This window comes from Panthera pardus, unplaced genomic scaffold (assembly GCF_024362965.1).
Source record: "Panthera pardus isolate Hobbes unplaced genomic scaffold, ASM2436296v1 HiC_scaffold_12, whole genome shotgun sequence".
Taxonomy (NCBI): Eukaryota; Metazoa; Chordata; class Mammalia; order Carnivora; family Felidae; genus Panthera; species Panthera pardus.
This window is the reverse complement of record NW_026526677.1, coordinates 57,767,595-57,781,441: the sequence shown is the minus strand read 5'-3', so window position 1 is coordinate 57,781,441 and position 13,847 is coordinate 57,767,595. Positions and strand designations below refer to the sequence as shown.

Below are 13,847 nucleotides of genomic sequence, written 5' to 3'. Positions count from 1 at the left end.
GAGAGGGAGACACAGAATCGGAAGCAAGCTCCAGGCTCTGAGCCATCAGCCCAGAGCCCGACGCGGGGCTCGAACTCGCGGACGACGAGATTGCGACCTGAGCTGAAGTCGGACGCCTAACCGACTGAGCCACCCAGGCGCCCCATGCACTGACAATTTTTAAAGATCCCCAAGTTGAGAGAGTTGAGATGCCCGAGTTGAGAGAGTTGAAGAATAAAAAGGTAGAGTAAATGATCTGGAATGAGAGAAGAGTTCAAATTCCTCACAGTTCCTACCATTTTCCAGTATTTCCCTGCAAATCTCTAACAATTAGAGTATGTATTTGGGGAAATTCAAATTACCTAAATTCTTTCTGCATTGGATTATAGTGACTGAATAAAATAACATGTCTTTCAAAAGAATCTAATACATCTGAGATTTAGTAGTTGCTCAGAAAACGGATAAAATCCTAACTTCTGATAGAAAAACTGCCTCTGTAGAAGTAATTTCCAATTTCAGCATTGACTTATTTTTTCTGGTTTGCTAGTTGTACTTGAATTCCTACTGGAAAACTAAAAGTAGAACTCTTAATTCTACTGACTCACCCATCACTCACAAATCCACCTACATATATACTAATTTGAGTATAACAACCACACATGGTATGTCAAACATGTTATAATTGATTTTAAGGATCTATGCATGAATTTTTGATGTCTGGACTCAGGGCATCATCACAGTAATAGTATCTAACATTTACTGTGCCACAACAGTGAGTCACTCTGCCAAGTAATTTATAGGCATGATTCCATTTAATCCTCACAAAACTTCAAGTTATTTTTATCCCCATTTCACAGATGACAGATTTAGAGATATAAAGTCACTTGACCAAGGTTATACAACTAACTACTAAATGGCAGTGACAGGATTCAAATCCAGTTCCATCACTCTTAAAAGTCTCTGCTCTTTACCCCAATGCTATATTAATTCTCAGATCCTTTCTTTTCTCTCTCACTCTTTCATTTATGCTTCTGAAAAGTAATAAGGCTTTAGAGTACGTTATCAGAAGTTTCCTTTTCAGGGTCTTTGCCAAAGGCCACAGAAACTTTCCAAGTTGGCCAGGCACCAGAGAAGATTACCCGTTAAGGAGAAATTACTTTGTATAAATAGAAATTATTCCTAGGAGGACACCTTCCACTTCTAATTCCCTTCATTAAAAAAAATAATAAAGTTCTAAGGACTACCCAATTTATACCAACATATGAGTAATTCCCATCTGGTTAAAGAGCCAATAATCTATACCTCCAAAGGTTGTTCCTACTCCCACAGAGACTTTCCTGGCATACTCTTTTGAACATTTGAACACATAATTGTTTATATACTCTACGAGTTCAGGTAATTTTGCAACCAGTGTTAGACATGAAGTAGACAGCAAGATCTCACATCAATCTTTATATTCTAGTCAGAAAGAATACTCTATTTTAATGATGTAGTTTTGGTTTATAAAAATAGTTTGTGGCACAAAAACAGACACTCAGATCAATAGAACAGAATAGAGAACCCAGAAATGGACCCACAAACATATGGCCAACGAATCTTTGACAAAGCAGGAAAGACTATCCAAAGCAGGAAAGAATAAAGACAGTCTCTTCAGCAAATGGTGCTGGGAAAACTGGACAGCAATATGCAGAAAAATGAACCACTCTGGAAAACAGTATGGAGGTTCCTCAAAAAATTAAAAATAGAACTACCCTATGACCCAGCAATTGCACTACTAGGTATTTATCCAAGGTATATAGGTATGCTGTTTCGAAGGGGCACATGCACCCCAATGTTTATAGCAGTACTATCAACAATAGCCAAAGTATGGAAAGAGCCCAAATGTCCATTGATGGATGAATGGATACAGAAGATGTGGTATACATATACAATGGAGTATTACTTGGCAATCAAAAAGAATGAAATCTTGCCATTTGCAACTATGTGGATGGAACTAGAGGGTATTATGCTAAGCGAAATCAGTCAGAGAAAAACAAATATCATATGACTTCACTCACATAGAACTTTAAGATATAAAACAGATGAACATAAGGGAAGGGAAGCAAAAATAATACAAAAACAGGGAGGGGGACAAAACAGAAGAGACTCTTAAATATAAAGAACAAACGAAGGGTTGCTGGAGAGGTTGAGGGAGGGAGGGATGGGCTAAATGGGTAAGGGGCATTAAATAATCTACTCCTGAAATCATTGTTGCACTATGTTAACTAACTTGGATGTAAACTAAAAAATAAATGAATAAATAGTTTGCTTTTTATGCTTTTAAGCCTACCTATTTTATAGTCATTACAGCCTGTATAGGCTCTTTTTAGCTATAATTTTTAAAATAAATTAATTACTTTCTTTCCCCAAGAAGTCATAATGGAAGAATTTTGAAGTAATGAAAATAACTTAAAAAAGCATAACGAGGTTAATTTATACTTTAAAAATGAGGTTTTATTCACCAAAATCTAGTATATGTATTATGCCGGACCTGAGGTGGCGTGATGGGCAATACTGGGATAATTATAAAACTAGTGACACAATCCCTCTGCTCTCAAGAAACTAATGTTAACTACATAAATATCTAACATAAGGTAGAGTTAAATGCCCTAAGAGATATAGCTAAAGGAGGGAATAAAGATTACTTTAAAAAAAAAAAAAAAAGATTACTTTTAGCTTAGGAAATAAAAAGAGGTTTCAAAGAAAAAGTAACATTTAAGCTATTAAGCTATTAAGTCATTGAAGGACAGACAGAATTTGGACTGATGGAAATAGGGAAGGGTATGGAAGACAACTCCGGCAGAGAGAAGGGCACCAATAAGAACCCAGTATGGTGTCTGCCTGTCATAGTGAGTACTGATAAAAGACAAAATAAAATAGTTAACTGCAACAAGGTGGAAATAAGTAAAACAGTTTTGAAAAACTAAAAGAAACTGATACAACTAAAAGCAGATCATGGAAAAATAATGACATTAGATGCAATATAGTGGGGAATTTATTTCTTTTTCTGTTATTTGTGTGTTGGGGTTGGTCCCAAAAGCCTGATAGAGTTTCAGTGGTTCAGATTAAAGTATTTTAGAAAGATCAATGTGGTGAAAGGTACAAGATGAATTTGATTCCGGAAAAAAAAAAAACGTTGCTGCAATAATCTGGTTAGAAGATGGGAGTCTAGACTGGCAATGGAATTAAAAAGGAGGGAAACATAGAAAACTTTTCAAAAAGGCAATCAACAAATCTCAGGAATGTTCAAGATATGGAAAATGACTGATAGTAGAACCCAAGTCAATTCTGAAGTTTGGAACTAACAGAGATGAATTATTAAGTCCAACAATTGGTAAATAAAAATCTACACTGGGAGGTAAATGTCCACAGAATTTTTTTATGTCAGAATAAAGTTTATTTCAAACCAACATAATAAATGTATAATTTCCTTCCAAGTCTTGTTACCAGAGGAAAGAGTTTGGCAGACACGGAACAAAATGGTACAGTGGGAGACACAAAGGAAATACAATTCCTGCCTAAATCATGTGAATCAAATGTGCTTTTAGACCCTTCGCTATTGTCACAGACTCCATTCAGAAGCTTTATAAACCCTCATTCCAGAAACCAGTGCACATACATATATTCTGCACACAACTGCACTGGCTTCAAGCTCATGTATGAATCCTAAATAAGATCTCTGGGCCTATACTTTGACCATAGCAACCTATTTCTGGCAGAAAGACAAAAAATTTAAAAAGGAAGAAAATTATGAGGAAATAACACATTCTTTTTTCTTTTTTACATGTTTATTTCTTCTTAAGAGAGAGACAGAGCGTGAGGGGAGAAGAGGAGAGAGAGAGGGAGACACAGAAAGCAAAGCAGGTTCCAGGCTCTGAGCTGTCAGCACAGAGCCTGACACGGGACTAGAACTCATGGACCATGAGATCATGACCTGCGCCAAAGTTGAATGCTTAACTGACTGAGCCAGCCACCCAGGTGCCCGAAGTGATACTACATTCTTAATACTTCCTAAACCTAAATAAGTTTTCCATTTGCTACACACTAAAAGTTTGTTTTCATAACCCAGTTCTGCCTTTATTAATTGTGTGACCTTGGCCAAGTCATTTAATTTCTCTATGCCTGAGTTTCTTCATGTGAGATAGGGTTATAATGCCAATTTTATAGGGGTTGTAATGAGGATTAAAGTAGCCTTCTCCCTTGGTTACTCTCAAATTAGCCTGTTCTATTTTTATCATAGAACTAATCATTTCCTAAAATTAGTTTGTTCTTATATTTGTTAGATCACTCCACCTAATTTGCTACTAATGTGAGATCCAGGAGAGCAAGAACGTTCTCCCTTTGTTCACCAATGTACTCTTGGGGTCCGACACATTAATGAATATCTGTTGACAGTAAAAAATGAGCTAATGTGCATAAAGCACTTAGCTTGGTGCCTCAGGAAATTATTTATTATTATTATTATTACTATTATTATTATCATCATCACCATTGGGCTGAAGCTAATAAAGAGAAGCCTCCTTCCTGAATTCTGATAAGGTTTCCAGTAAAGGGAAATGGAATACTGTGGTACAAGCATGAGAGTAGACATATAGATAGATCAAACAGAACTGAGAGTCCAGAAATAAACTCTAACACTTACAGTCCATAGATTTTCAACAAAGGACCAAGACAATTCACTGGGGAAAAAACAGTCTTGCCAATAAATGGTGTTAGGACAATCGGATAGTCATATATCAATGAATCTGAATGCCTCCCTTACAACTACACACATAATTAAATCACAGAGGATCATAAACCTAAATGTAAGAGCAAAAAACCTGCTAGGTCAATCCAGGGCACAGCTGGGATGGTCCATTTCAAGTGGCACCCACAGCCAAGGAGGGCTCAACTTGAAGGTGGAAGGCCCTCACCTACTTTGTAGCACTCCCTGGTGTGGGAGTGAGCATGCTGAACATCTGGAAGTCAAATCATGGAGAGCACTCGAGGCCTGAGTTCCATGCCTACCCCCATCTCTTCATCGGGTCTAAGCCCTTTCCCTGGGGAGATGTTAATCATATTCTACTCCATAATGCTCATGCAAAACTACTTCCAACCAGCTATGAGGATGAATAGAGAGAACCTGGATCACTACCCAGTGGGGACCACATTACTGGTTTGGACGATGACTCTGCACATGGACCAGAAAAGTACATGGTATCTTAAGCTCACCTTCCTTCTTTGTATCAGTGATGACCAATATATAGATCTTCCATCCCTTTGCTTACGGCAGGATAGCTTAAATAGATTGGTCCGTGAGGAGGAAAAACCCCACTATACACAGTTTTTACGTTATAGCTGTGTACTGATTATTTAAGTTTAAATTTCATTTGTAGTAATTGTAAGCTTTGTGACCACTAGCAAATCCATCTCTGCCTAAATCTCAAGTGTAAGGTTTGAAAAACAGTAACAAGTAGGCACAAAAATACTTCATAAATGTTAGTTACTGCAGAAATGTTGTTCACAGCTAAGCCACATGGTATACGGATTATACTTTCTTTCTTGCGTGACTTCTTATTTTTTCCAGAATGATTGTCTTTTATTTTGTTTGCTTATTTTTTTAATGAAATTATCATTAATTGTTTCATAAGAGCTTTTTATAAGCAAAAAATATTAGTGGACATTTCACAAAACAGGAAACACAAATAGCCCATAAATATTACAAAAGGGTTCCCAATTTTGTTCATGGAGACATGAAGTTTTATTATGTTTATTTTTTAGAGACATGAAATTTTAAATCAGAGTTAGGTATAATTTCACACCCATTATGTTGACAAAATACAAAGCCAGACAACACTAGGTGTTGGAGAGGATCTAAATCAGATGGAATTGCCGGTGGAAGTATAAATGGGAAAACTATTTGGAAAACAGTGAGTCACCACCTGGTAAAATTGAACAAGTACCCTTCACTCTAGTAGTTTCACTTCACAAGGAAACATCTGCACAGAGGTATTAAGATACATGTAAAAAGATGTTCATAGAAGCATTTCCATAAAGCCAAAGAATAACAAGCAAACTAAGTCTATCACCAGAGGAATATATAAATTGAGATATATTCAGATAACTCAATATGGCACAGCAGTGGGAATGGATATGCTAGAATTATATACAGTAACATGGATGAATTTCAGAAATACATTTAGAGGAAGAAATAAGCATAGAATAAATGCAGTCCATTAATAACAAAGTTCAAGAACAGGCAAAACTAATTATCTTTTTTATGGATATATGCATAGGTGACAAAACTATTAAGAAAAGCAAGAGAATGTTAAACATACAATTCAAGATTGTGGGGAGTAGAGGTGCTTTTGGGGAGAGGCAAACAGGCTTTTGAAGGCTAACAATGTTCAATTTCATAAGCCAGGTGGTAGATACATGGGCATTTATTTTATTCTTCTCTGAACTGCACACGCATATTTTAAACCCTTCTGAATATTTCACTATTAACTTTTATTAATGAAAAAAAGCCTTTGATAAATCTGTAAAACTTCTCTTAATATAATAATGTTAAATAATCTATTAGATCCATTTTTTCTTTGCAAATTTCCGTTCTTGGCACCTACCACTCTCCTCCAAATAGGACTGTTTGCTCTCTGGATATGATGAATTGCTGTCATTTCACCATCATCCTGGGAATTCCTTTTGCCTTTTTCCTGTGCTGAATCCCTGATTCCCATATCCCATGTTTTTCTTGATGCATTCTCTTATTTTGATGGAACACATCCTCTGTTAGCTTCTTGAGAAAGGGAGATAAATTTTGAAACTCTGCATGCCAGAAAATGCTATTATCCCATTTTCATACTTGACTAACAGTTTTCCTAGGTATAGAAATTTTATGTCAGGGACTGTTTCCATCAATGGTAATTAGGAATGTTGATAGAGCAAACTTCAGAAGTGTTGACTAAAATTGTACGTATGTGTGTTCTAGGAATAAACCTAACCAAAGATGTAAAAGATCTGTGTGCATGCTGAAAATTATAGAAAGCTTATCAAGGAAAATGAAGAAGACAATAAAAAAAAAAAAAGAAAAAAATTCCAAGCTCATGGATAGGAAGAATAAATATTGTTAAAATGTCAATACTACCCAAAGCAATCTACACATTCAATGCAATCCCAATCAAAATTGCACCAGTATTCTTCTTGAAGCTAGAACAAACAATCCTAAAATTTGCATGGAACCACAAAAGACCCCGAATAGCCAAAGTAATATTGAAGAAGAAAACCAAAGTGGGAGGCATCACAATCCCAGACTTTAGCCTCTATCAGAAAGCTGTAATCATTAAGACAGTATGGTACTGGCACAAAAAAAAGACACATAGACCAATGGAGTAGAATAGAGAACCCAGAATTGGACCCAAAAATGTATGGCCAACTAATCTTTGACAAAGCAGGAAAGAGCATCCAATGGAAAAAAGGTGGTCTCTTTAGCAAATGGTGCTGGGAGAACTGGACAGCAACATGCAGAAGAATGAAACTAGACCACTTTCTTACCATTCACAAAAATAAACTCAAAATGGATAAATGACCTGAATGTGAGACAGGAAACCATCAAAACCGTAGAGGAGAAAGCAGGAAAAACCTCTTTGACCTCAGCTGCAGCAATTTCTTGCTTGACACATCTACAAAGGCAAAGGAACTAAAAGCAAAAATGAACTATTGAGACCTCATCAAGATTAAAAACTTCTGCCCAACGGAATGGGAAAAGATTTGCAAATGACATATCAGATAAAGGGTTAGTATCCAAAATCTATAAAGAATTCACCAAACAACACCTGGAAAACAAATAATCCAGTGACATGAATAGACACTTTTCCAAAGAAGACATCCAGATGGCCAACAGACACATGAAAAGATGCTCAATGTCACCATCATCAGGGAAATACAAATCAAAGCCACACTGAGATACCACCTCACACAGGTCAGAGTGACTAAAATGAACAAATCAGGAAACTACAGATGCTGGCGAGGATGTGGAGAAACGGGAACCCTCTTGCACTGCTGGTGGGAATGCAAACTGGTGTAGCCACTCTGGAAAACAGTGTGGAGGTTCCTCAAAAAATTAAAAATAGATCTACCCTATGACCCAGCAATAGCACTGCTAGGAATTTACCCAAGGAATACAGGAGTGCTGATGCATTAGGGGCACTTGTATCCCAGTGTTTATAGCAGCACTTTCAACAATAGCCAAATTATGGAAAGAGCCTAAATGTCCACCAACTGATGAATGGAAAAAGAAGAGGTGGTTTATATATACAATGGAATACTACTTGGCAATGAGAAAGAATGAAATCATGCCAGTTGTGGCAATGTGGATGGAACTGGAAGGTATTATACTGAGTGAGACAGATATCTTATGTTTTCACTCATACGTAGATCTTGAGAAACTTAACAGAACTCCATGGGGGAAGGGAATGGGAAAAAATAGTTACAGAGAGGGAAGGCTCTGTAACTTGAGGCAAACCACAAGAGACTCTTAAATACAGAGAACAAACTGAGGGTGGATGGGAGTGGGGCAAATAGGAGATGGGCAATGAGGAGGGCACTTGTTGGGATAAACACTGGGTGTTGTATGTAAGCCAATTTTACAATAAATTATATTAAAAATAATAATACATAAAAAATACAATTAATTAGTTAATTAAAATGTGGGTTTTTTTAAATGTTTAGTTTTGAAAGAGAGGCCGACTGCAAGTGGGGGAGGGGCAGAGAGAGCAGGAGACACAGAATTGGAAGCAGGCTCCAGGCTGAGCTGTCAGCACAGAGCCTAACACGGGGTTCAAACTCACTAACTGTGAGATCATGACCTGAGCTGAAGTCGGATGCTTAACTCACTGAGCCACCCAGGCGCCCCTGGGTAGTATAGGCATTTTAACACTATTTTGTTCTTCCAATCTATGAGCATGGAATGTTTTTTCCATTTCTTTGTGTCATCTTCAATTTCTCTCATAAGTGTTCTACAGTTTCTAGAGTACAGATCTTTTACCACTTTGGTTAGGTTTATTCCTAGGTATCTTACGGTTTTTGGTGCAACCGCAAATGGGATTGATTCCTTGATTTCATTCTGCTGCTTCATTATTGGAGTATAGATATACAAAAGATTTCTGTACACTGATTTTGTATCCTGTGACTTTGCTGAATTCATCCATCAGTTGTAGCAATTTTTTGGTGGAGTATTTTCTACATAGAGTATCATGTCATCTGCAAATAGTGAAAGTGTGACTTCTTCCTTGCCAATTTGGGTGCCTTTTATTTTTTTGTTGCCTGATTTCAGAGACTAGGACTTCCAGTACTATGTTAAATAACAATGGTGAGCCTGGACATCCCTTGTCTTGTTCCTGACCATAGAGGAAAAGGTCTCAGTTTTTCCCCATTGAGGATATTAGCTGTGGGTCTTTTGTAAATGGCTTCTAATGAGGTATGTTCTCTCTAAACCTACTTTGTTGACAGTTTTTATCAGGAATGGACATATTTTGTCAAACACTTTTTCGTATAGTTCTTACCCTTTTTGTTAATGTGGTGTACACATTGATTGATTTGCAAATACTGAACCACCCTTGCAGCCCAGGAATAAATCCCAGATGATCATGGTGAGTAATTCTTTTAACGTACTGTTGGATTAGATTTGCCAGTTATCTTGTTGGGAATTTTTGCATCCATGTTCATCAGGGATACTAGCCTGTAATTCTTCTTTTTAGTGGTTTTGGAATCAAAATAATGTTGGCCTCGTAGAATGAGTTTGGAGGTTTTCTATTTCTATTTTTAGGAACAGTTTGAGAAGAATAGGTATTAGTCTTCAAATGTTTGGTAGAATTCCCCTAGGAAGCCATAAAAGACCCCGAATAGCCAAAGCAATCTTGAGAAAGAGAAGCAAAGCAGGAGGCATCACAATCCTGGACTTCAAGCTGTAATCATCAGGACGGCATGGTACTGGCACAAAAACAGACACACAGATCAAAGGGACAGAATAGAAAACCCAGAAATGGGCCCACAACCATATGATTAATCTTCAACAAAACAGGAAAGACTATCCAATGGAAAAAAGACAGTCTCTTCAACTAATGGTGCTGTGAAAACTGGACAGCAACATGCAGAAGAATGAAACTGGACCACTTTCTTACACCATACACAAAAATAAATGAAAAAATGGATGAAAGACCTAAATGTGAGACAGGAAACCATCAAAATCCTAGAAGAAAACACAGGCAGAAACCTCTCTGACATCGGCATAGCAACTTCTTACTAGATATTTCTCCTAAGGCAAGGCAAAGAAAAACAAAAATGAACTATTGGGACTTCATCAAGATAAAAAGCTTCTGCACAGAGAAAATAAAAAACTAAAAGGCAACCAATGGGAGAAGAGATTTGTAAATGACATATCTGATAAAGAGTTAGTATCCAAAATCTATAAAGAACTTTTCAGACTCAATACCCAAAAAACAAATAACGCAGTTAAGAAATGGCCAGAAGACATGAATAGACATTTTTCCAAAGAAGACATACAGATGGCTAACACACACATGTAAAAGATGCTCAACATCACTCATCATCACAGAAATACAAAACTACAATGAGATATCACCTCACACCTGTCAGAATGGCTAAAATTAACAACACAGAAAACAAAAGATACTGGCGAGGATGCAAAGAAGGGGGAACCCTCTTACGCTGTTGGTGGGAATGTAAACTGGTGCAGCCACTCTGGAAAACAGTATGGAGGTTCCTCAAATAGTTAAAAATAAAACTACCTTATGACCCAGCAATTGCACTACTAGGTATTTGCCCAAAGGATGCAAAAATACTGATCTGAAGGGGCACATGCACCCTGATGTTTACAGCAGCATTATCAACAACAGCCAAATTATGGAACGAGCCCAAATGTCCACTGACCAATGAATGGATAAAGATGTACACACACACACACACACACACACACACACACACACACACACACAATGGAATATTACTCAGCCATCAAAAAGAATTAAATCTTACCATTTGTAAACTGTGGATAGAGCTAGAGTGTATTATGTATGCTAAGTGAAACAAGTCAGAGAAAGACAAATACCATATGATTTGATTCATATGTGAAATTTAAGAAACAAAACAGATGAACATAGGGAAGGGGGGGCAGAGAGAAAGAGGTAGGCAAACCATAAGAGACTCTTAACTATAGAGAACAAAAACTGAGGGTTGATGGAGGGGAGGTGGGCAGAGGATGGGCTAAATTGGTGATGGGTATTATGGAGGGCACTTGTGATGAGCACTGTGTTATATGTAAGTGATGAATCACTACACTCTACTCCTGAAACCAATATTATTCTATATGTTTACTAACTAGAATGTAATTAAAAACTTGAAACAAACAAAATAGAAGGCAGAAGAAAGAAAAAAAAACCCTTCTCTGATGAAGCTATAACCACAGACAGTTCTCAAATGGACTTGGGCTAAATTTATACCACTTATATATTCTAAGAAGTTTCAAGTTGAGAATTTAAAGTGGACCTAGGGGCGCCTGCGTGGCTCAGTCAGTTGAACATCCAACTCTTTTTTTTTTTTTTTAATTTTTTTTCAACGTTTTTTTTATTTATTTTTGGGACAGAGAGAGACAGAGCATGAACGGGGGAGGGGCAGAGAGAGAGGGAGACACAGAATCGGAAACAGGCTCCAGGCTCCGAGCCATCAGCCCAGAGCCTGACGTGGGGCTCGAACTCACGGACCGCGAGATCGTGACCTGGCTGAAGTCGGACGCTTAACCGACTGCGCCACCCAGGCCCCCCAAACATCCAACTCTTGATTTCGGTTCAGGTCATGGTCCCAGGGTCATGGGACTGAGACCCGCATCAGGCTCTGCGCTGAGAACATGAAGCCTGCTTGGGATTCTCTCTCCCTCTCTGTCAGCTTCTTCCCTGCGTGCGTGTGAACTCTCTCTCAAAATAAATAAGCATTTAAAAAAGTTAAAAGAGACAAAGATATAGTAAGCAAATACTAGCCAAAGCAATTTTAGGTTATTCTTTCTCAAAATTTAAGGCACTTTTCCATCTTCTAAGTAAGGTACTACTGTTGAGATGTTTTTACTAAGAATCTTTTTATCCCCCATATTTCCAAATTTCAATCCTAAACTAGAATAAGGTATTTTCTAGAAGATTCCTTAAATTTTCTCTTCTTTTGAATTTATATATACTATACATATTTTCATTCCCAACATATTTCTTTTTCTCTGAAACCAGGTTCTCCCCCCTCCTTTTTTAAAAGAGCATTCTATTCTTGTTTCATAGATGCCATATCATCTCTTGTCTCTCTGACAAGTTTAAGCTTTTTTTTTTTTGTTCTATACATTATTGTTTCATTTTCTCATTTTGTTTTGGTATCTATTTTTTGTGTTAGAAGTTTTTCCTGGATGTCTGGTGATCCTATGAGAGAGCAAGGCTTGCTGACTATTGAATATGACTGTTCAGTTAGCAAGTAGATTCCTAGCCTTTTAAGTAAGGGATTTTTCCTCCAAACATCAATATCTGCATGTCTTTTTTTTTGGCCAGTCATTTCTCCAGAGAAAAATCCTCCAATCTCCTGCCTGGGAACATAAGACTAGCCATTAGCCTTCTGGAAAAAGATCTGAATAGTCTCTTTCATTCACTCATTCAACAAACATTCACTGCACACCTACAAGATACTGTTTTAGGCACCTGAAATATTTTGGTGAACAAAACAGACAAAACCCCCTACTCTTGTGGTGTTTACATTCCTGTGAAGGCAACATAAGTAAAAATTTGTCAGGTAACAGTAAATGTCATGGAGAAAAATCAAATCAGGAAGCGAGGAAAATGAATGCCAGGTTGGGAAAACTGTAGTTTTAAATCAGGTGGTTAGGGAAGGCACCTTTAACAAAGACCTAAAGGTGAGGGAGCAAGCCATGAGAGCATGTCTAGATGACAGAATGTATACCTTCACTACCTTCACTTAACCCCTATTTTCATCCTGTTGCTTTACTTTCGTGGCCATATGCTTAGCATCTCTGAGTCCAGAGACACCCTGGTTCAATTTCTATAGAAGTTAACCATCACACTGAGGGAAAGAAGAAGATTTTGGCGTTTAATGGTGCTTTGTACAGATTTTCAATCAATCCTCCTGTTTTAGCCCACTTTCAGAGGTACTTAGCACCTACAATTCCTGAGCCTTTATGGGTTTATGATATGGATTAGCTTGCACTTTCATTCTTCTACAGGTAGTTTTCAGTTTACTCTTCTCTGTTAGTTAATATTCAACTTGCTATCTTCCTAAATCTTGGTAGCCTATCTTCTATTTGTTCTTTGGTATTACTCCTTTTTCCAAATTACTCTATCATAATTTAATGGAGTTTGGTAAGAGAATAGAGGCAAACAAATGAATTTCTACAACTCTCTGGAGTAGCTATTCCTATTTCACAAATGAGAAAACTAAAACCGAGGGAGATTAAATAACTCATCCAAGACACAGAAAGTAGTGGGCTAGAATCTTATTCTCATGGTTATTTCCTTATCAGTTTTCAATACTACCCTCAAAATAATATTAAGTTCTCCATTCTTGAAATCACCCAAGCTAGCCATGAGTAAGCAGAAATCCTCAGGAAAAGGTGAAAGAGGATTGGTCCCTGTTGTAGGGGTAATGACTGCCAGAGGACCCTAGTAGCAAGGCTGTATACCAGGGAGACGAAAGAGAAAGTCAAGGTTTACAAATGTAGGTGGCAATGAGAGGGAGCAGGAAGGTGCAGTGAGAAGGAAGAATCAAAGACAACTCTCAAGTTTCTCTGATGC

The 13,847-nt window shown here is 37.4% G+C and overlaps 1 protein-coding gene across 2 annotated transcripts in view; it reads right to left on the bottom strand.

Moving 5' to 3' along the window:
• Nucleotides 1–13,847, bottom strand: part of PPME1 (protein phosphatase methylesterase 1) — an 88,044-nt gene that overhangs the window by 58,699 nt on the left and 15,498 nt on the right. The window lies entirely within an intron of this gene.